Source organism: Phaethon aethereus (assembly GCF_964289735.1).
Source record: "Phaethon aethereus genome assembly, chromosome: 4".
Taxonomy (NCBI): domain Eukaryota; kingdom Metazoa; phylum Chordata; class Aves; order Phaethontiformes; family Phaethontidae; genus Phaethon; species Phaethon aethereus.
In genome coordinates this window covers 65,379,818-65,401,018 of record NC_138578.1, presented here as the reverse complement: position 1 = coordinate 65,401,018, position 21,201 = coordinate 65,379,818, and the positions used below count along the sequence as shown (strand labels likewise).

Sequence of the window (21,201 nt, the reverse complement as noted above, 5' to 3'; positions counted from 1 at the left end):
AATGATAAGGCACTGCTGTGCTGGAATCGGTGCACCGGTGGTAGACCCAATATCAAAAATTTATGGTAATTGAAACCAAAACCACAGAATCTTTAGAAATGCAGTCCATTTGACTAAGTAGCAAAAGGTCACTCTATTCAATTTATACTTGATGCTGAGCACAATATTGAGAAAACACCTGAAAGCAAATCATCTACTCGGCAGTCTGGGCCTCAGTGTTTACTGACTACATAGGCTAATTTGCTGATTACTAAATAAATGCATTACCTATGTTTTGGACCAGGTTAGCTCACTAGAGGGGCTTTATAACTTGTACAGGACTTGACACTGTAAAAGCATTACCAAACCTCTTATCGGGAACCATATGTCCGTAACGCGGAGCCACGCCGTGGACATCGTGCTGCCTTGCCCAGTGCCAGAGAAGAACACCTGGTCTTCACAGGTGAGGTACTGCAGCAGGAGAAGACCTGGCACGTCTTGTCCAGCCCACGGTGGGCTAGATTGGGGCAGAGCTCCACATCGAAGCACAAAACTCTAGCCTGGGGAAAAACAAGAGCGGGGAAAGGGCAGAAGTGCAAAGGGGAGGAAGAGCCTGACGAAGGGCTACAGAAAAAAGAAAGGCCAGGAGTTTTCCTGGACGGCTGGAGAAGCGAAGGGGGAGGTGACGTTCTCCTGCCACGGGCACCGGGGGGGAAGCAGGGCGAGCAGAGGAGGAGGCGAGCTGCCGCGGGGGAGCGGGGATGCGGCCCACGTCACCCGCGAGAGGGTGGGCAGGCTGCCCGCAGCCCAGCAGCCAGCAGCGTCCCCCGGGGCCGCGCGCGGCGCCTCTGACCCACCCTCCCTTCCCCTTCCTCATGCAGGGGATACGGTCCCGAGCAACCACCCGGGCGAGGTGTTTAATTATCATTAGGCACCTAAAATATACAGGAGGGTGGAGAGTCACAGTTCCTGACCAAGGGTGCCAATCCGGACAAGATCTAACAGGGGATGAGTACCGCAAAAAGAGGGAGGTACTGCTGGGGGAGGAAGGCTACGGGCCACAGCATCGGGTAGGGAAGATCTTTGGGACTCTCCCCGTTGCAGAGCTTTCAGTGACGGCGTCAGCAGTATTTCAGTCCAAATATTCAAACACCGCTTGCTCAGATTTATTTATTTACTTGATTTATGGTACATGCCCACACTAATCTCTCTATGCACCAACACAAAATTTGTCAACATTCATATATACCTTTGTTAGGCAGCATGGCATGTTCTGGGAAAAAAAGAGCTACATATATTTTGCAGTGATTATTTCACACATGTAATTGATGCAAAAACTTCTTTTTCCTCTTGATAATGACACACATCTCAAAAAAACGCACTTGAGTGGTAGTACAGACCCTTCCTTTGCAAACTATGAAGCATAATCTTGTCTCTTTTGTTCATTCTCTATTTCAGTGTTGCATTTGCTTTAGTTTTAATTATATTCAATGTGTCAGGGTATCTATCATAATCCCTACTTCTTTCTGGAGATTTATGACTCTACACAAATATAAATTTCAGAGCAGAATTATATACAATATAGCAGAGAACAGTTTACATATATTTTTAAATTTTGTTCAATTATGTGGAGACTGTTTTTTGTGTGAACAGAACACATACTCACAAAGTCCTTTTTAAACAGCAAAATAAAACACTTCTATCTGGTGCTTTTACTGTTAGAAAATTGGAATTTAATTTGACCAGGAAATTAGCATTTGTAAAGTATCAACTTCATTAAATGCTTTTTACGATGTTTTAATTTTTCAGCGTGTTCAGCTTAATCAAACCTACCACCATGCCTGCTGAACAGGTATGACAAACACAAGTCATGTCTCACAGGAAGAAAAAAAGAAAAACACTGGTTTTCGTTAGACCTGCAGCATGAATGGACCAGTACATCATCAATATAGCTGGGCTTCCCATCAATTTTTATTGCGATCTAACTGGAAAGCTGCCATCTGGTCTGAGCTGGCTGAAAGAGTTTATTCAGACACAACACAAAAATTTGTTTACAAGGCTAAAGATGCATTTACTCTCCATGTTATATCTATGTAGCTATACTCTTGTTTTTAAGTGTCTCAGCTCCAACATCCTCCTGCTATGCATCAGCAGACATGCTGAGTGACACACCATTTAGAGAGGTGGTTTAGCTAGATAAAATAAAAAAAGATAGTAGACATTAGCCCTAAAAAAACCTGCAGAAATCACCACAAAGAGGAAAAAAATGTATCTTTAAATATGTGCGCTCTATTCTTACCAGGCTAAAAAAATTTCAAAAAACCTCAGTGGTGCTCCCATATGTAAGGAGATGCTCAGCTGAGAGAACACCTCAGGTACCCGTTCTGTGAGCGTCCCAGGCTGAAAGCAATAAAATGCTCCTTTACAACAAAGCACCAAGTCAGATTGTGGAGATGCCATAGTAAGGAAGGTGCTAACGGGTATAGGGTTTAACATAGCACAGATCACAGCTGCGTTTTACCAGGCTTTTCAGTTTGCTTTTACAGTCCCATGAAAACAAAATGTAAGCTTGTCCCAGCAGATAAATAAGCCCTCGTCTCAAAAAAACAGTGACTGAACAGTGCATCCAGGTAAACACCTTACAACCACCTAGGAAACTCTTCAGGATGAGATGTGTCCGAATCTTCTGCCGGCTAAGCATTTGGATTCGTATAGATGTCTCATAATATCCTTAACTATGTATTTCCTTGATTTGTCACTAGGTGCTAAGATTTTAATGTTCTTTCAATGCAATTTTGTGTATGCGAATAAAATCGTAAACTACAGACGGTGATTTTAAAACAGAAAAGATTAAAAAAAATAAAGATCACAGAAGAGCCGCCAGTTGCAAAGCCTCCTCTAGAGCACATCCACTGTTGGCTTATTTCTAATTTTCCTGGAACTCACTAGTCTTCACAGACAACGTTGATAAAGTGGGCTTGACACTAAAATGTGAAACTAATTTGGTAGTTTACACTACGGCTACCTTGTGCATTTACCCTCAGCCAGCCTAGCAGAGTTATGTAGCACATGCATACTGTGGTGCAGGATACAGTTCCCGATCTTCTATTTATTTCTTAGTCAAAACTGAGTACGTTGCCCATTCTCTACTAGTCTTTTAAAAGTGTGTGTTCCTGATCACACGCCCTCCATCTGTACTATGTAAAAGACTGTATTTTAATTTGTGAGGCACTGATGTTTAGCAGTCCCTTTTTCGTCAGAAGTGGTGAAAATCAACCTGGGCATTTTTAAAATGACCCATAACAGGCAGTCAAGTCCAGCTGTATTTATCAATGCACTAAATATCATTATTAATTAGGCCATAAATTCCTTTAGGCAGGGACTGTCTTTTTGTTATGTGTTCACACAACCCCTTTCACAACGGTGTCCTGATTTACAAATTGGCTTTAAGATCCTGCCACAGCACCTACAATAAATAATTTGGGGTACTTCTATTTAATCCTGCTAGTAACCAAAAGAAAGAGAACTTGGGCCCAGATGTTCAGCTGCTGTAAATTAGGGCCTCTCCACAGGTTTTAACGGAGCTATGCAGATTTACACTAGCTGGGGACCTGGTCCTCTGCTCTTCGGGTATGTTGACGCTGAAGCTGAGAGCAGCAGCTCCTGTGTACTCTGTCTGTACCAACCTGTCCCAGGACTAATGGCAGACCAGCCAGGGGCCAGCAAGGGCTAATTCTTCCTCCTTATCAAATGAGTTTTGCAGCTGAGCAGTACTAAATTCAGATGAGTTTAAAGGTGACTTAAGTTCATCTTGCCTGCAACGTAGTAGACGCTGTGCTCGCATTCCCTACTGGAATTGCACTGACATATTTGTTCATGTCAAGTGCATCTTCAATTTAAAAGTTATCCCCACTGAAGTTAACACAAGTTATAATTTGAGCCTATGTAGCTGCACAGCCAAAACCCCACGGGATGTGCTTAACCCCAGGAATAATAAGTAAATTGCAGCCATTTGAATACTAAACCAGAGCTGGGACCCTGCAGATCACTGGCTTCAACACAGCCTACGTTTTCCTGGCTCAGATGGCCTCCCGAGATATTTTGCCAGGCTCCGTCAGCACCCAAAATGAGGGGGAAGAAAGAGGGGAAGGGAGGTGTGGGCTGGAAACAGCCCAAGACGAAAGAGCCGCTCCTAATACCCAGTGTCCTGGGAAGGGAAAACCTGTTTAAGTGACACTTCTTAGGGGCAGAAGGCTGGAGCTACTACCATCGACCCAGGCAGTATGACCTCTGCTTCCACCCATTTCTGACCGAGGACAGGATACCGCGCCCAAGGCTTGCTCAGAGAGGAGCGGGTGCGACTACTCCTGTTTAGGTAGCAATAAAATCCTGTTTTGTAAACGTACGCAAGGATTACACACACGCCACCAGAGAGAAAGGGGGGGAGGAAGGGGAAGGGGGGAGAGAGAAGAAAGTAAACACGGTTGCACTTCGTTCTGTACATTACGGGGGGGAACCATACAGTATTTCCAGTACAAAAGAGGCATCTGTAAGCGAACGATACTGCGAAGTTTTATCCACCTGAAGCACCAAAGCTCCAGCGCGCAATGGGCGCCGCGGCGTTTCTCGCCCGCTGTTCCGACAGCAAAGGGTGCCCAGAGCCGAGTGCCAGCGGCGCGGGGAGCTAACGCCGACCCCAGCTTGACTCCCCTCGGATTAGAGCAGCGCAAACCAAGCGTCACCCGGCTAAATCAATGGAGTTAAACCAGGACAGATTAAGTGTAAGTGAGAAGCAAATCAGACCCTTTATGTCTGCCCTTCCCTCCCCGAGAAAAACGAAATACGTTCCTTTTTCCTCAGACGCATCAATAGCGATGGCCTGAACTGCCCCGATTGGGTTTCAGCGGTGGCAGTGCAGAAATGTTTATTTCCATCAGACTGGGTCTATAAAATCCTCCTTTCATTCCTGCGCTTCTACGATTTCCAAGCAGCAAAGCCAGACATTATGGTCTCTGACAAGCAACGCTTAATAATGGGACGTTTAGGGAAAAAAAAAATCTATACGAAGAAAGCTCTTAAGACAAGATAGGCTGAGCGTTTTCCCCACAAATGGTTTGTTTTAGCTATCTCTCTGCCTCCTGTAAGACGGAAATCAAACAGCTTACGGGCTTAGCTTGTTAGGCCAGGTTAAAGGGATGCAACACTGAAAGGCTCTTACAGAAGCTTACCCTTGGACTAAAAATAGCAGGCACTAGAGAATTATCTTAAATACTACCAAACTTGTTCTGCACTGTGAATGCAGATAACTGTAATATGTTTCCATTTTTGGTAGTTTTAGAGCTTTTTAAAGTTATGCTCGCTTTAGCTGACTATTTAATTAGTTTCTGATTCTATTTGCCACTTTTTTCTCTCAGAGATATAGCCTGAGGGGTACTTTGCCTATGAATGCTTTGTATTTAGCAGTGTTGCTATTGTTAACATCTAATGAGCTGTTGGATTTGCCAAACACTCGGTATAGGTACAAACGCTTCTTTGAAATATAAATGTTTAACACATAGCAAATAGCAAATCAAAAGATACTCTAACGCGGCACCCTCACTCTCTCATTGCATGTCTCATCAAAAGAGAATAAAAATTAAAATCTGCTTTATTACATTTAATCTTGAAGTTCCAAAATATGTCTCCGAGTGAGACATTTTTAGCTCACTGTCCAGGACTTCAGAAGAAAACAAAATGATTTTTGGTACCGTAAGGGGACTCGCACATATGGGCAAGGCTCTGTCCCCTCAGACACAATTTTTCTTTGCCTCTCTTTTCAGGGTGAGAAATGTTTTCACTGTTAAATAGTGGTGGAATTCACAGATTCCCTCACCAGATATATACCCATTGCCTTTATAAGCTCACGCATAGTGGCATAACCTAGCCACATGTCTTGCAACTGCCATTAAACCCCTCCATATGTCTTCATTTGGGAAGCAAGTTTTCTTTTTGAGTCAGGAGTTAAGTTCATAGCCTCTCTGTCAAATAAACAACATGTCTGTTGTCACCTGGCTGCTGAGCAAGCCCTGTCTTTGAAAATACGCACTCAGTGATGTTAGCCATCTATTTCTCAGCCTTTCCTTCCACAGTCACACAGCAAAAATAATGCTCCATCTTCCTTATGACGATTAACATCACTATCCACCTCCTGCAATTTAAATTTCTCCTGGTTAAGTGTTACTCTAGCACTACAAAGACAACAGCCCTATTGCACTGAATGATCTCCAGTCGCATCGTAAGGGAAAGTACCTGCAGAAAGTACTCACAGTTCAAACAGACGAGACCAAGAAAGGAGGATTATAATCCTCGCTTTATAGCAGGGGATTTGATGCTCAGAGATTAATCAACTTCCCCAGGCCAGACAGCACCCATGGGCACGGTGGAGGGCAGGGATCCAACCGGCAACACCAGTCTCCCCTTCCAAGTAGAGGACAGCATTTCACGGATGCCAACAGTGCACACAGCCCCTGTCCCGAAGCACTTGCAGCTGAGCTCCCAGTTGGCAGAAGAGGGCTGAAAAATGGTTGTCAAGAGCGTTGGGGTGACAGCAACACAACTAAGGGAAGGCTCATTTTGTGCATTCATGAAACTTGGTGATTTTGCCATTTTTTGTACAGAAAAAGTCCCCATCATATTTGCTTACTTATTACTGGCATTCCAGAATGGAGTTTTCCAGAGAAAGTTAACACTGAGACATTAGTGAATGGCCACAACAGAACAAGGGTGGTGTGTCAGGTGAACCTCCATGCCAGAAAGCCACAGGGTGCCTGTACGACATAATGCATGTTAGGGAGAACATCACCATGCTACAGCAAGAGACAAGTTTGCACCAGTGGGAAGGGAAGGGGCACAATCATGACTGAGTTCAAAAGTGAGCATGGAGACCATCTAGCTTAACATGAAAAGCTGGACCAATCCCCCAAAACACAGGAGGAAGAGGCTATAATATAACAGCAACTCAGCAAGCACCTTGGAAAAACAAAGGGTCCACAAAACTTATTGTTTGAGTGGGGCCTCCTCTTTGCATAACTTACTTTGGGAAGATAAAAAACAGAAAATATCCAAAGCTGGTTGGATAGGTCATTACCTGTACAAATAGTTGCACAGACAGATTTGCCCCAAGGGAAGATACGCAGGAGAAAGTGAACTGAAGGTTCAGCAGAGCTTCTTCCCAAAGATTACCAAATTACTATAAACCAAGTAGGAAAATATTTTACTTTAGAATTTGGATGGTACTTAGAAACAAAAATATTTACAAAAGCAACCCGTTTCATCCCCATCAGCCGTGACAGCAGCTTTATGGCACATGGGGCCCCAAGGAGCAGAGCCCATGGGAGGGCAATGCATGGGGTGTCTGCAATGTCCGACCACCTGCCAGATAGAAAAAAGTGAGAAAAAAAGCTGTTGTGCTGCTGCCCTCACTCCTTTTTACTGTATACTTTCTCCATCCTTTTCTTTGCTAGTGAAGAGACTACACTTTCTGGCTATAGTAATAGCTCAAGATCAGGGATCTGCTGTTCGGCACCTTCTGAGCTGAAGCGACAGCCTGAGATGCGGCACGTGTTCCCAGACCTTTGTATGTAAGACCGCGCCATCCACCACAGCCTGCAAAGGTCGTTACCAAGTCCATAGGAAGTCAGACAGCAGTAACGGAGGAAGAAAAGTGTCTTTGGCACAGGATCAGGGATAAAATACTTTCTCAAAGGCATTTGTGGGATATGAGGGAGAGTGAATTGGAATTAGGATGAGGAATCGTGCCATTAACGCCAGCAACAGATTAAGTTCTGATTATTTTCTTGTGTATAAGGTGGGAGAAGACAGGCTAGATATTGTGTGTTTATTGAAGCAAGAAGGTTAGAGATAAGATATAATCTAACCAAATCATAGAATGCAATTTGGGAAGATATTCAAGAGATGATACAGAATCTGAATTAGCAGGTTTGTCTAATACCTATAGGTACAATCATGCTCTGATGCAAAACAATTATTGGATTCCAGAGAGGGAGAACATCAGGCGAAGTGGCCCTGATCCTTCATTAGCTGAGTCGCGTTCAGGACCAGAAAGGACATCTGCCTATATCCAAAAGCACAAGTATTCAAGAATTGGGAGGTAGACATCTCCAGGAATTTTGGAGTGTACAAGTTTGGCACCAGGAGACGCATTTTCTTTGCAGAGAAACAACTCAGATGGATTCAAACATTTAAATAGCAGTCAGCAATATTTTGGAGGTTTTCATACCAAGTCTATGAGCGTTTTGACTCCTTTGTTATTGACGACAAGCACGTTATTACACCACACTGTTGTCCTGCCATCTTCTGCACACACACAGTTATTTTGCTACGGCTTCTCCCAAGAGAAAGGGCTGGCTTACCAGTTAGCAGTTTCAAAGTTAAAAAATATATTGTTTTAGAACTGAAGAGAGCATTTGCCATGCAAAATTTGACTGATTTCTTGTCCTTAAAGCCTCTCTAGAACCTCGGCTAACTGTGCATGGTTCCTCTGTGAAATACAGAAGTTTGCAATGGAATCTGCTTTTCTTTTTTGAGTTCAGCCACACTCAACTATTAGATTTGACTCTCTAGGGGCAACAGTGATGAGGGCTAATGTGGACGATCTCCAAATCCCGGTAACTTTGACTTTCACAGAGATTTTAATTCTTTTTTTTTAATTGGGAATATGCCAATATGGTTAGGGAGGGATTCTAAAGAAATAACAGCACGTGATGGATCTCGATTGGAGATGACTAGAGAATACAAAGCAGTTCTGGACAATCCATCTGAGGGATGTCTTTATAAGAGCTGTTTTAAAGACTGATTTTGGGGACGAATTGGGAAAACCTAGCCGCTCTGTTAAAAGGGATAGAAGGGCAATGAGTTCTACTGTAGGATCTCTTCTTCTGCTGACTCAGTGAAGACACATTTGTCATTCAAAGAGAAATTAGAAAAGGGCATGGATCGTGCTACGTAGATGCTCAGTCTCAGTTATCAGCCAGGTACAGACAGCTTCCAACGCATCCACCTCCAAGTGCATCTGAAAAAAAGGCAATCTCTTTTGGTGGATGTGGACAGAACATCTTTGTCAAAATTTCAGTTTGAGCAAATACTGCAAAGCCGTTTAGCGCAGGGAGGATTTGTCCCCGCAGAAATTGACACAAATTCCTTTAGGACAGGGGCAGCCACCCCAACTGCATAGCTGGGATTGCCAGCAGATAGAATTAGGAAAACTGGAAGATAACACTGTGGCCTAAAGTAAACTCTTAAATCTGCTGTAAACAGAGTGGTAACATTGGCACACAAAAAGACTGGTATCTGTCATTGCACTCCCAGAAACAGGTGTAGGGAAGGACAAGAGACATGAGTGGATTTTTGTTCATCCCTATGAATTTTGGTCGGGGAAAAAGCAACCTGACAGAAGCTGTGGCAAATAGTTAACATTAGAGTGATGGAGGGCAAGCTGGAGTGATGGTGTACGAGGGAAAAATGGGAGATCAAGTGGAAGGTTCCTGCTACGTGTGTGGTGCAACCTGGAGTAACAGGCTTGAGAAGGCAGCGTTCCTGGATGTTTCAAGCTGGACTGACAGAAAAGCCCAGTACCCACAAAATCCATTTTCTAAAAAGTTTCTTTTTTTTAGCTTTGAGTCTAAAAATTGAAGTTTCTCAAGTCTAATCTTGTGAGACATCCAGAAAGAGAACACCAGCATGGGGCTGCCCCTAACAAGCCCTCTTGGGTCCAGACAGGGTCCACAGAGAGGCAGTTCCAGTGCATCTGGACTGTGTTCACAGAGCTGCAAGTGCCAGGAGCAGGGTGTAAGGCGATGCTGATGGTCCAGCAAAGAATTAAGCCTCCGTGGCCTATTACCTCTGACCATACTGGACTTGAACTGACTCAGTGAGGAGACCCCGACATTAATTCCTGCTCCCTGGTACTCTGGGGAAGCTGCTTGGGCAGTTGCAGCAGAGTGCAGATGTTTGGACACCATTTGGGTCAGTACAGGACACAGCCAAATAATCCTTCCCAACCCACTTCGGAAAACACAACACAGAGATGCCGACTAACTCTGCAGAAACCTGCTTGGTCCATTATGGTCACCTCTAGCCAGAGCTCATAGTCTGGTAGGATCCCAGCTGACTCTTCTAGATTTACTCCAGTGTCCTTCCATCACTTTCCCTGTGCTTCTGCAGGAGAGGTTTGCTCTCTCTCAGAACAGAGCCTAGGAGAATCATCAATATTAAGCGAAAGCTAATAAATCCCCCCACAGCACCCGTCAGCACTATACGGAGGCATACTTATGGTCTTGCAACAGCTAGTCCTGATCTGGCTGTAAGAGCACTGTATCAGAGCTAACAAGCCCTGTCTGACTAGTTAAAAAGGGAGCAGAGCATCTTCCAAATGACAGTATTTCTTGGCTTCCTAGTCTTTTGGGGTTTTTTGTTTGGTTGTTTTTTTAATTTTTTAAATTTAAGTCATCTTCTTCTTCTTAGGTCTGGAGATAAACAAGTCTCCATGTTGGGATGTACTACTTAAGGCAGCTTCACCCCAGGTTTCGTAGTCCCAAATCATGCTGACACAACTGCAGCTTCAAACTAGCATCTCCTCGCTGTGTTGCAGGTTAGAATTTTATTCCCTTGGCTGGGGCAAGCTCAACTGTGTCTAGCTGGCTGGGAGGAAGAGGAGCCCACTTGGACAGCAGTGCTCCCAGGCCTCTGAGGGAAGAGTAACTTATCTTCACTCACAAGCCCCAAGGACCAGCTCTTTTCTTCTTTTACTACCTTTGCTCCTTCCAAGGACTTCAAAGCACACACCATAAAACAGGGAGGGGCTGGTCACTAGTACGTACAAAGAAACTATCTTCCTACTACAGGGTTTTTAGGCATTACCATGAGACAAGTAAATAAAGACTGTGTTTAGTAACTAAAAAAGAAGAAAAAAAAGGAGTATGGCCTGGTGTCACAGCCAAGGAACCTGGTATGCCAGCTACTGAAAGGCCACATGGAAGTACTGCAATTAATCTTAATTTATGCCATGTGATTTTCAGGAGGGTTAGGTATCCAGTGACAATGTTTGAAAAGTAAATGCACAAAGAAGTAATGTGCCGCCAGAACTGTAACAAAAAGATTGCATAGAATGTTATGCCTTATGGATGATTTAGCAATATCATAGATAGCACAGGCTCCAGCAAAACGAGTGAAATCATCCCTATCTTCCCATTTGTCGGCAGAATTTTAACAAGGGACTCCTGGGAGCTCTTGGGGGCTCCTCCATGGCTCAACAGACAAATTAACTCATCAAAGGGAAGGTAGGGATGATTAACTAACAAGAGCCCCCTCCAGCCCATCACTGGCACATGGTTATTTCACCCAGATGGTGTTCACCTACCTGAAACTGGTAATGACAGTCTTGGATCAGATTTACAGAAAAACATAGATAATAAGGTGCTGCAAGAGTGACATGATAGGAGTTATTGGTCTGTGATGCTCTAGACTGTGCCTGAGGCAGCAGAGCTGTTTTGTAACGTTAGCCTCTGTTTTGTAATGTTATCCTCTCCACCCGAGAGATTTCCTGCTGTAAATGGGAGACTTGGTCTCCAGAGAGGCATTTGACCTGACCCTTCCTATACGAGAGCGGGATCAACAGCAAAGAAAATGACAAGAGATGGCAACACTCCCATCACATACAAGCAGGAGCAGTTTGACACCCTTTCACTGGAAATGGATGAATGTCTCTGTAGTGTTAAGGACCGTGTGATATTTTCTTATGCCTTAGGAAAAAAACCCACAAGTTTTTCTGGCTTTTCTCCAGATGCAATTGAGGTGACTGGTAATGTTTTGCCTGATATCTTCATGCTTGTGTGAAGTGCACTTGTTGGGCTTCTAAGGACATCAATACAGCCGAAAAATACACACCAGTTCTGGGGCGGGGTGGGGGAAGAAACACAAACACAAAACCAGAAAAAGAATTTAAAAAATGCATAACCTTCCCCCAGATAGGTAGAAATGAAAGCCTATTGCTCGTTTTGTGCATGCCTGGAGGGTCAAATGCCTTACAGGGCACATCCAACCAGATGTCAATAAGCATGCACTTAGGTTTTTGTTTGTCAAAAAAATTGCATATGGATCCTTATTTACCTGACAACTTTAAGATTTCACTAGTCTGACAACAAGCCTGTGAAAATGGACAAGCTAAGGACCTGTGGAAACTAAGACTTAGCCCAAGAGGTAGGTTTCCTTATATGAAAATTTGACATGAAAACCAAGGCCAGACTGAGATCACTCTTGACTGCCACCCACCTTCCTCTGAAAACCAGGATTTGGCCATGATGGGCTTCTTGCTATATACAGACATGCCTCCTGGACACTCCATAGTTGCTGAAGACTATCGTGTAAGATTTTCCAAATGGGATCAGGAACTCATTACTAGTTCTAATACTGTGTCATTTTAAGGGAGGAGAAGCAGCAGCAGAGGAGCACAGAAATAATTCCTCAACTTCCTGCTCTAGGTGGCCCTGCCTGAGCAGGTGGGGTTGCACCAAATGACCTCCTGCAGTCCCTTCCCACTTCAAGCACTCTGTGATTCTGCAAAGTCCTCCCCTGCTCCAAATTAATTCCTCACTCTTCACCAGTGTCACTGCCATCTGCACCACCTGACTGCCCACAGCTCACCAACAAGCCCTCCTGAAGCAGAGACAATAGACTTAAGGTCCTCTTCACTCAGTTTCAACCCACAGGGCCTGGCAGAGTGGAGCACATTATAACCAGATGCAGCTAGTCCACAGATACACATTTAAAAAAAAAATCCTGAATATGAGAAGACTTTTAAAACTCTCATCATCCCTGCTTTTCACTTAGGGTCACTGACTACTCTGTGGAAACATGCAAGCTCATAATGTTCTCACACCAAAGGCAAAATCCCAGTAAGAAGTCTCACTTCCATAATGTTTATTATCTGCACTCTCCAGTGCAGTTCCTGAATCATTATGCCACTGCTTAAACAACAAGATGGGAGAACAACAGTTGTGTGTGTTTGGGGTTTTTTTCCCCCACAAAGGTTTAGGAGTACTTTCAGAAACAATTTTGAGTTCCCTCCAGGAGAAACTACTATTCCAGGAGAAAACTCCCATTGTTTCTTCTAGCAGCTCACAGGGAAGCAGAACGATCCTCTGACCAAACCAATCCTCCAGAAAACTGTTATCACCACCTCATTGCAAGTAATCTCTTGGGTGAGAAACAAGTTTTCCACCCAATTTCTCTATTTTCAGGCAAGCATATCTCCTGTAGTAGAGATTTGCAGTCCATCAGACCACTTGATGGACTGCCCCTCCAAATCTGTAAAGATTTAATATCGCTGAGCCCTCAAAGAGCAGATGTGGCAGCAGACAGAAGTGTAGAGGTGTAGGAAGTTGTCTCTGCCCGGCTGACACCTCTAACCCTGTAACGTGCTTGGAAGGGCTGATCCTCCTGAACTTCACGTGATGAGCTAGATGGCTGTTCAGGCAGCATCAGTTCAGGCAACTCGAAGCTGTCATAAATCAACAAGTCAACAACACTTGCCCAAGGCTGCCACCGTGGCTCCTCACAGAAAAACACTACCTTCTTCTGATTATCATCTTAGTGATTAGAAGTACCCATTACGGACCAGCACCCCATCGTGTTAGTCACAGTAAAGCACAAAAACACAGATGTATGTGAGGAAATGGAAGTCTTACTCCAGTATATCACAGAGCTCAGGCTTCACAACACCACCAAAATCTCAATAGGTTTTGGTTTTGTGCTTTCATAAACAAAACCCAGTGATTACTGCATGTGGTAAAAAGCAAACTCCAATCATGGCCCTTCAGACTCACCACCACCACAAAGTGCTAATTAATTTCTCAGTCATTACAAAGCGAGGCTGGTGCTCCGTGTGTCAGAACGGAAAACTCAGCCAAAGCCACCAACCACACGTTGCAAAGGGGCTGATGTCCACCGAGACCTGAAAGCAGCCGGCATGGCTGAGCGCGCGTGTGCACAGCCGGATGTCCCTGCGTGCCGATGCTGCTGTCTCTCACTTGCACACATAGGCAGTAGGATCCTGTGAGCACTTGCAGAAAGCTGTGGAAATAAAAACCAGACACCGGAGAAAAAAAGGCCCAGAAAGCTGGCAGGGGGTACTCCTCCAGAAAGGCTGCAAATTTCTGGTGCATCTGAGTATTAACTCAGTAGTACAGCAAGAGCTACAAGTGGGTAAGTTTTCACCGGAACATACACACATGCTCTTCCTTGTATTTTTTTTTCTGCTCATGGGGAAAAAATAGTTTGATGTGATTCAATACCAAAACTTTCTCCCTGCAACAAATTTGCTTTACGCAATTTCCTCGTCCTGACCTACACATGCAGAATAGGTTAGTGGCACTAAGAAAAAAAAAAAATCCTAAATCAAGCCTCACTGTGATTTTATCCTTCTGTAATGGCATGAGCCTGAGTTAATGTTAAGTGGGATGGGGCAGCAGGGAAAGAGCATGCCAGGGTTAAAAGGGAGTATTTAGTAGCAATTAGCAATGATGCACAGTGCAAAAATAGCAACAATAAAAAAAAGAAAAGAGGTTACACTAGAAATAAAACCATTAAGGGAAATAAATTTAACAGTTTAGCCAATTAGCATTTGTCTAAGAAAGGCAAATTTTCTGTTGCTGTTGTTAAGCAAACGGGGAAGAAAAAAACAGAAAAAATCTTATCAGAAGTATTTACTTCCCACTAGCAATGACTCCGGGAGTGTTTTTCTAACAAAAGACAGAGCCACTGTCCCACTTATTTGCGACCCTCTCTGCAGTTCTAGGGAGAAAATATTTAGTTCAACGTTATCGTAAGCTAGAATATGGCTCTATTTATGTGACAAGTTGACAACATACAATTTCATGCTTGTTGAACTGATCTGTGTTATATATTCACTGCGAATATTATGAAGCCTACCATTATAAATATGAAACAGTATACACTTATTCAAAATAACTCCAGCAGTAGCAATTTATAGCTTGGTTGTTTGTGTGCTTATGAAGTCCAAATGCCACCTTAAGAAGCTGCATCTCACTAAAACAGATGTGGAGTGTGACTGTGACCAAAGTGGATTTAAGATGACCTCTGTGAAAGGAGGCTCTTACATTCTTGTCTGTGTGGCAGCTGACACCAGTTTGTATTTAGATACGTAGCCAGTGGGAACACAGTGTAACACGGTGTCCTCAAGGGCTGGTTTTAACATGGGCCAAGACATTCGTTTAATGACCTAATTAGCTTACTACTGTTCTGGTGAGTGTTAAGTCTTCCCTCTTGCAAAAAGGACAGGTGCTCAGCAGAGCAGGGACACGGTGAGTACCTCAAGCCACGGCTGCTCCAGGTGACATAACTCCTCAATGGGACCATGAAGGGGATCAGTCCCATTTTCTTCATCGTGCACCTGGGGAATGGTCTTGGTGGCCTCATACATCAAACAATAAGCTCTCAAAGCAATTGTTTTTTGTTCATTTGGGACTTCTTTCCTGCCTGAAGGTTTCAACCAACATGCAAGGTTCTTGCATCAAAAGAGAGACGTGTTTAGACAGTTTGTAGCTTGTCCAAGAGGGAAAGGAAAGGGAGCAGCAGCACACCTTGCTCACACTAGATACGGAGCATTTGCATAAACTCTTCCCAATTACATAGCAGCTGGTTTGAGTAAAATACATTCCACGTACTGCTTGAGCCCTATTAAATGTCAGCATATCTAGTCACAGATTATAGTTTACACACACTATCCCCACAGATGTAGCGTTACTGTGCCGGACTCCTGCTTAGCAGATGCAGAAGCCCGAGTCAGGCCAGGGACACTGGAGGAGGTGACGCACCCAACACCCAAGAAACGTGACGTTGCGCCATCAGGAATATAAAAATTCTGGCACTTTCGCCCAGCCTCCGCTGTTTTCTTCCCCGGGAACGGAGGGTCCTTCTCCTCGTCTCACAAGTGGTTTTTATGATACATTGTTACCTTTTATTGTTCTTGTAAAGCTTCCTATCCCAAATCTGCATCTTTTGCCTTTTACGTTTATTGTTGTATTAAACCGGCAATGTTGTCTGTTTCCCTACTAAATCTATCCCGTAACCACACACTGTACATTCATTTCTCTAGGACCTCAGTAGCGCTGATCTGTTTGCTTTTATGATCTCTTAGGAACTGCCAGGAATAGCAATTTGCAGCGCTGTTTGTAAAGTCACCTCGGCCTGAGCTCAGCCCCCTCCTTTTTTGCCATGCAGCGATACTCTCCGCAATGAAATCTCGTTTGCCACAGAAGCATTTCGGTACAGGATGCATTTCAGAGGGACGCGAGTTCCCAAGTACCCTACGTGTGCTCATCACGTAAAATATTCAATGTGTATGAATCTGAATTTCAAAAAACCTACTTATCAGGGCAGAAAACGACATGTTGATAGGCGATGGTCCTGTCCTACCTTCAGGTTCACCAGAACCGGCCGCTCTACGTTACTGCCCAGAGCTATTCAGTTTGTGCTCTCTGAGGCCCCAGACGTGCTGCTATGCCGTTCACACAATCTCAGCTCCTTTAAGCACTTTGATAAGCTTTATTCTGCCATTACACCATCTAGAACATTAAACACAATGTTTAAGTTCTATGTTAAATCACAATCAGGTCCTATTAACTGTTCCAAGCTCCTCATTTTTATCAACAGTTACTTTATTAAATCCTTAATAATATAGATGGAATAGTTAGTTAATTTGTGTGTTGAGCCATGGATGTTAATTTGTAAACATAATAACATACTGCAATCATTTGCATAATAGCATTTTAATCTTTTTAGTAAAAGCTGTAATTCCCTACAAAGTACGCTGCAGTAGAAACTAAGTGACTATTGGTAATAATAAAAAAGGCCTTAAAATTCTGATCCTATTATAGTGTTGGAACATACCCAAACTGCTACCATAATCTCTGAAATGTTACTGTTCTCTGATTTAGGTGTCTGTGTCAAGAATAAAAATGAAGTATAACTGGTAGCAGTAGACTATTTCCTAAATGTAATTTAGTATTCACTAAGCACCAGCACTTTGCAAATAGCTCTGAGGCTTTCCTTCAAAGTTCAGAGCTCTAGTTATGCATATTGTGTGAGGTACGCCATGCAGCTCACCTCCAGCCTCTGTTGTGCTGAATAGATGGCTATGATAAATCATGCTGATTTGGCACTGAAGGGCATCAGCCATCAAGGATTTGACTACTATGTCTTTTTTTTCCCTGAGATTATATCTCCTTGAACTACCTGCCCTGGGCTACTAGTTTTGGAGAAAATTAAAAAGTGGAAAAAAATGCTAAGGGAGGCCAGTACAGAAAGCCTGTATAGGCTTAGCTCTCTTGAAACCCATTAACACCAGTCACAAGACTGGCAAAGAAAACATTGGTGGTTGTTTAAAAGTCAGGCCAAGTCATTTTACGCAAGATCTGGTAATTCATTAATCAATCTGTCTGCAAACCTTGAATGAATAACCTGAAATAGTGAAAGAGACTGGCAGCACCACAGAACATGAGGGAGTTTATAATCTGAACCAATGCAAATTACGCTGGTGATGTTTGAGGCTCCCCTCTATCCTCATCATCTCCCTCATGCAAACCCTTCCCAAATAAGTAAGAAATCATTTATCTCCATGAATTTCCTTGCTGCCAGGGGCAAGACAGTATGCGTTTCATTGGTCCTCTCTTTCTCTCCCCACATTCTCATTGCTTCTAATACAGCATTTTTTGGCAACCTAGAGTAGAACATAGTAACCTATTTAGGCTTTCCAAATACACGGTACGTAGCATGGTCTTGAAAAGTAATCTGGGCTACACCTATTAAAAATAAAGTCATCAAATATAGTGGGCATCTCTCTGGAATACAAAATTATGTAAATAAATGAAATTCACAGAAGGGCAAGCAATGTGGGTCTCCTGACATCTTTTTAAAGGCTTAAAAAGTTTTGCCAAGTATGGGAATACCACACTTACAAATCTTTGTGATTTTAAAGAAGTTCATTATACTTTATACAGGTTATTGCCGATCTATGGGCTGCATTTTCTCTTAACATCACTTGAATTACTTGTAAGCAATGCCAACAAAGAGATATATCCACCACAGGTATCTTCTTTCTCCTTAATGCTAGGCATGGGTCATAAATAATTTTAAATATGACTAAACTTACATGATAGCGTAGGGTAAATTTGAAGAAGCCGCAGGGGACAACAGTTTTTGTGAACAAAAAGTCTTCTCACTCATGCCACATTAAGTTATATGGTTGTTCATTTTTTCACAGAGCATTGGCTTTGAGAACAAAAAACTAATCATTTTGATTTTCTAAAAGTAGCCCAATCAATTTTTTACAAATACAATTTTTTAAAGTCTAGTTCTCCACAAAAGCAAATCATGAAAATGAATGATGCAGTGAACCACCTAAATAACTGGTCTTGGGTGACTTGTTAACTATTTACTTGCATGAACTTGTGTCAATAGACAGTGCCCTGAGTGGCAAGAACTCCTTCATTTTATCTTTCCAGTAGTCAGAACAACAGGCAAAGAAAATTAGGTGAAAACCAGAAGTGATCAAGCTGTGAACAGAAATAAATCAACTAATTCATAATATGCATATGTACACACATTGATAAAAGACCCTCCACTCCGGGGCAGATGATAAGGTCTTGATTTGGGACTAGCATTGGTTACATTGGCATGTGAGTAGAACAATGCAGTGATGAATTAGGTGCGTCCACAAAATACTGGTGTGTTTTAATACTAGGGTGAATGCCAGTATCTCACTACACCTCAGCAGATGAGAGCAGGGATTTATACTCAACAGTTACTTACTATCTAGACTAATTGGACTTTTATCTCACTTGGCTCCTGGATGCTACCATAACTATTAATAATTTCTAGTCCATGAGACTCCCCCAGTGCTACTGGAAGTGTCTAAGCTTGCGAGTGCTCAGCTCAAGCAAGCTTCCCAGAACATGAGTTGCAGAAAGACTGAAAATTCACTTGCTGAAATACAAGCCTTTCTTAAAAAAAAGTGCACCAGCTTGAGACATCTAGGAACTTTGTAGAGGTCTTTTGAACATCGGCCCTCACTTAGACAATGCCACATGTACTGCATTAATACCTCAGTGGAGAGTGTGCTTCATTCAAGGTTTGGCAATTAACACTGTACAGCTTGTGCAGTTAATGCTGCTCTTGTACTTCCCAACATTTGTTTGCCATTCTGGTCTTTCCCCTCCACACCAGACTGTATTTCTATTTTTGCATGACAAGGCCTCCTCTGGAAGTTTAAGTTAGATAAAACATGCTACTCCCATGATGCATTTCCCAGAGAAAAAAAGTAAAAAAAAAAGTAAAAAAAGAAGTTATTTTCTTTAAAAAGACAAGCCAATGCAGATCAATATGGAAAAATCTAGAGATTACCAAATGGGAAACTGCACAAAACTTCCATTCTTTCAGCTAAAACAAATAGTTCCTCACGGACTATGTGAGAGAGTCTCTGGAGGATGAAGACATCTTCTTCTGTTCTTGAGCACCCCCAGTTGTCACATTACAGAGCAGCAGAGGCGAGAAATAGTGCAAGGTATCCAGCTGCACGATGGAGAATGGGGACAGGGTTAATGTATGGGAGGAGAAAATAACTGTTTCTTTCCCATCTTCCTAGGCCAAGCAAACAAGAAATGTAAATATAACACACTACAAAGCTGAAAATAGTCTATTAGAGCACAATTTGTCCCTACAGGTAAGTGTGGGCTAAACGGTGCTGTCGGAGACAGCGATGCAGCCTGCAACTGAAGCTGGTGAGCGCGAGGAAATCCAGGCGTTTGCGAAGAGGACAACAGAATTTGCCCATTAGGAAAGCAGCAGCGTATTTCATCTCCCAATTATTATTTCTGACCTATTAGTTGCTGCCTAGATGTATTCACCCTAGTTGCACACACCTATTTCTTCACACTGGGGCGGCTCATCCTCAGACGCACCCGAACGGGCCCGTGAGAGGTTACGCGCAATGACCAGTACCTCGTGTCACCATCTCCCAACAAGGTTACATACACGCTTATCTCTTTGCTTCGCTGTTTGCAATGTGTTTTGATGTTCAGGGTGGGAATTGTCCCAGATAGGAAGTGACAGTTCCTATACTGTAGATATAAGGCGTATAGGGGAACCATCACTATCTGTACGGGACAATTTTGTACTCGGCAGCTGTGGCCACCAGCGCAGCCAGGCAGTTATGCACAGGGCAAGCAATGAGCTGTGGTCAAGTTCCACTGGTTCTACTGGAAGGATCTGTGTGCTTAAAGTTGGTAGTTGCTTAATTATATTACTTATCGGGAACTTACATTTTGAAAGTCCGTATCTTCAACCGATTCTTCCAAAAGAAAAATGCCTCTGCATTTGGCTTTCGATGAATGAGGAAAAATAGATCTCGGTTCTATGAAACGCAAAGCCACGCTCTCTCACGCCAGCTGCAGCCCTCTCCCCTGCCCCCCTGCTACCAACCACCCAAACCTGCACACCAACACGCCGTACCCTGCCCGAGGCGGTACAACCGCAATTCAAGAACAAGACGGGGTTTGGAAACTTTGTAAAACAAGGCACGGAACATTATACAACGGATGAAAAAAGAGGGCCTAAGCACCGGGTTTTGCAGGGATAATTTCATTTTGATTTGCATAAAATTAATTCCACGTTACTTGGGTATAAATGACAGAAACTGAATAGAGAGGACCAGTTTCTGCTATCAGTTACAGTAGTATAAATCCAGAGTAACTTCATCTGCATCAGGGAGATCACTGTGGGTTTAGAGCTGTATACAAAAAGGAAGATTTCATTCAGGACATCTTAGGTAAGTATTTTACTATACTGTTTCAGTTGATCTTTTCTAGCTTTTAAACTCCACCGTGATAATTTGGGGCTTCCCCGAGCCAGCGGGCCAGCTGTACTTCCTGGAGCTGCAGTACCTGCCGTGTGAGAGGCAGCACCCGTGGTTTGCAGTTGCACAGGGTCTTCCTGCCAGCTAATCAATTTATTGTCCAATTTCCCAGCCAGTGGACGATCTATGGCATCAAGAAGGAAAGGAGATTAGGGTTCAGGAGGCTGTCCCGTAACCACGGGGCAGAGAATCATGGAGGCTTTACACAACAACTGGAGACAGAGATGAAGACTCTC

The 21,201-nt window shown here is 43.3% G+C and overlaps 1 protein-coding gene across 3 annotated transcripts in view; it reads right to left on the bottom strand.

Annotated features, from left to right (window-relative positions):
- Positions 1-21,201, bottom strand: part of PPARGC1A (PPARG coactivator 1 alpha) — a gene marked incomplete at both ends in the record, with an annotated part of 170,139 nt that overhangs the window by 37,451 nt on the left and 111,487 nt on the right. The gene's annotated exons all lie outside the window — the stretch shown is intronic.